The sequence below is a fragment of the Capra hircus genome, chromosome 9, assembly GCF_001704415.2.
Source record: "Capra hircus breed San Clemente chromosome 9, ASM170441v1, whole genome shotgun sequence".
Classification (NCBI taxonomy): Eukaryota; Metazoa; Chordata; class Mammalia; order Artiodactyla; family Bovidae; genus Capra; species Capra hircus.
The window spans coordinates 74,475,053-74,477,797 of record NC_030816.1 but is presented as its reverse complement, the minus strand read 5'-3'; positions in this window follow the sequence as shown (position 1 = coordinate 74,477,797).

The following is a 2,745-nucleotide window of genomic DNA, read 5'->3' as shown; positions in this document are numbered from 1 at the left end:
AAGAAGAGGTGGCAAGAATACACAGAAGAACTGTACAAAAAGGATCTTCACGATCTGGATAATCACGATGGTGTGATCACACATCTAGAGCCAGACATCTTGGAATGTGAAGTCAAGTGGGCCTTGGAAAGCATCACTATGAACAAAGCTAGTGGAGGTGATGGAATTCCAGTTGAGCTATTTCAAATCCTGAAAGATGATGCTGTGAAAGTGCTGCACTCAATATGCCAGTAAATTTGGAAAACTCAGCAGTGGCCATGGGACTGGAAAAGGTCAGTTTTCATTCCAGTCCCAAAGAAAGGCAATGCCAAAGAATGCTCAAACTACTGCACAGTTGCACTCATCTCACACGCTAGTAAAGTATTGCTCAAAATTATCCAAGTTAGGCTTCAGCAATACTTGAACCGTGAACTTCCAGATGTTCAAACTGGTTTTAGAAAAGGCAGAGGAACCAGAGATCAAATTGCCAACATCCACTGGATCATGGAAAAAGCAAGAGAGCTCCAGAAAAACATCCATTTCTGCTTTATTGACTATGCCAAAGCCTTTGACTGTGTGGATCACAAGAAACTGTGGAAAATTCTGAAAGAGATGGGAATGCCAGACCACCTAACCCGCCTCTTGAGAAATCTGTATGCAGGTCAGGAAGCAACAGTTAGCACTGGACATGGAACAGACTGGTTCCAAATAGGAAAAGGAGTCTGTCAAGGCTGTATATTGTGACCCTGCTTATTTAACTTATATGCAGAGTACATCATGAGAAACACTGGACTGGAAGAAACACAAGCTGGAATCAAGATTGCCAGGAAAAATATCAATCACCTCAGATATGCAGATGACACCACCCTTATGGCAGAAAGTGAAGAGGTACTAAAAAGCCTCTTGATGAAAGTGAAAGAGGAGAGTGAAAAAGTTGGCTTAAAGCTCAACATTCAGAAAACGAAGATCATGGCATCCGGTCCCATCACTCCGTGGGAAATAGATGGAGAAACAGTGGCAACAGTGTCAGACTTTATTTTTGGGGGCTCCAAAATCACTGCAGATGGTGACTGCAGCCATGGAATTAAAAGACGCTTACTCCTTGGAAGAAAGTGAAGTGAAGTCACTCAGTCGTGTCCGACTCTTTGTGACCCGAGGACTGTAGCCCACCAAGCTCCTCCATCCATGGGATTCTCCAGGCAAGAATACTGGAGTGGGATGCCATTTAGTTATGACCAACCTAGATAGCATATTGAAAAGCAGAGACATTACTTTGCCGACTAAGGTCCGTCTATTCAAGGCTATGGTTTTTCCAGTAGTCATGTATGGATGTGAGAGGTGGACTGTGAAGAAGGCTGAGCGCTGAAGAATTGATGCTTTTAAACTGCGGTGTTGGAGAAGACTCTTGAGAGTCCCTTGGACTGCAAGGAGATCCAACCAGTCCATTCTCAAAGAGATCACCCCTGGGATTTCTTTGGAAGGAATGATACTAAAGCTGAAACTCCAGTACTTTGGCCACCTCATATGAAGAGTTGACACACTGGAAAAGACTTTGATGCTGGGAGGGATTGGGGGGCAGGAGGAGAAGGAGACGACCAAGGATGAGATGGCTGGATGGCATCACTGACTCGATGGACGGGAGTCTGGATGAACTCCGGGAGTTGGTGATGGACAGAGAGGCCTGGCGGCTGTGATTCATGGGGTCGCAAAGAGTCGGACACGACTGAGCGACTGAACTGAACTGAACTGAACTTCTAGCCTAGAACTAACATTGGGATGGCTGCATAGTAGGGTGAATATATGACCTAGTGTTGGGATATGGTGAAATATACATTTGAAAATCCAGAGAATTTAAGCATCACTCCACAACTGGACTCCATGTTTGTTTAGGAATTCTCTGTTTCCACAAGAAATAAAGCATTATCATTGGTTTTATTTAACCCCATAACCAGGGGAAGGCTCAAATACCATGACTTTACTCCTGGATTAGAAAACAGGCATGAAGTACTTAACTCTTTTGCAATATTAATTTAAGGATCAGTAAAAGGGAGGAGCCTGGTAGGCTGCAGTCCATGGGGTCGCTAGGAGTCAGACACAACTGAGTGACTTCACTTTCACTTTTCACTTTCATGCATTGGAGAAGGAAGAGCAACCCACTCCAGTGTTTGTTTGTTTGTTTTTACTTTATTTTACTTCACCAATACTGTATTGGTTTTGCCATACATTGACATGAATCCACCACGGGCGTGTACATGAGTTCCCCATCCTGAAACCCCCCTCCCATCTCCCTCCCTATATCATCTCTCTGGGTCATCCTGGGTGCACCAACCCCAAGCATCCTGTATTCTGTATTGAACCTAGACTGGCGATTCGTTTCTTACATGATAGTACACGTTTCAATGCCATTCTCCCAAATCATCACACCCTCTCCCTCTCCCACAGAGTCCAAAAAGTCTGTTCTATACATCTGTGACTCTTTGCTCTCTTGCATACAGGGTTATCATTAACATCTTTCTAAATTCCATATATATGTGTTAGTATACTGTATTGGTGTTTTTCTTTCTGGCTTACTTCACTCTCTATAATAGTCTCCAGTTTCATCCACCTCATTAGAACTGATTCAAAGTATTCTTTTTAATGGCTGAGTAATACTCCATTGTGTGTATGTACCACAACTTAAAAGAGAGATGGTATAGTTCCCTGTGCGTAATATGTAGTAAGCCCATTGTTGGTTTAGCTATTTAATATATTAGGTAGCTGTGTATC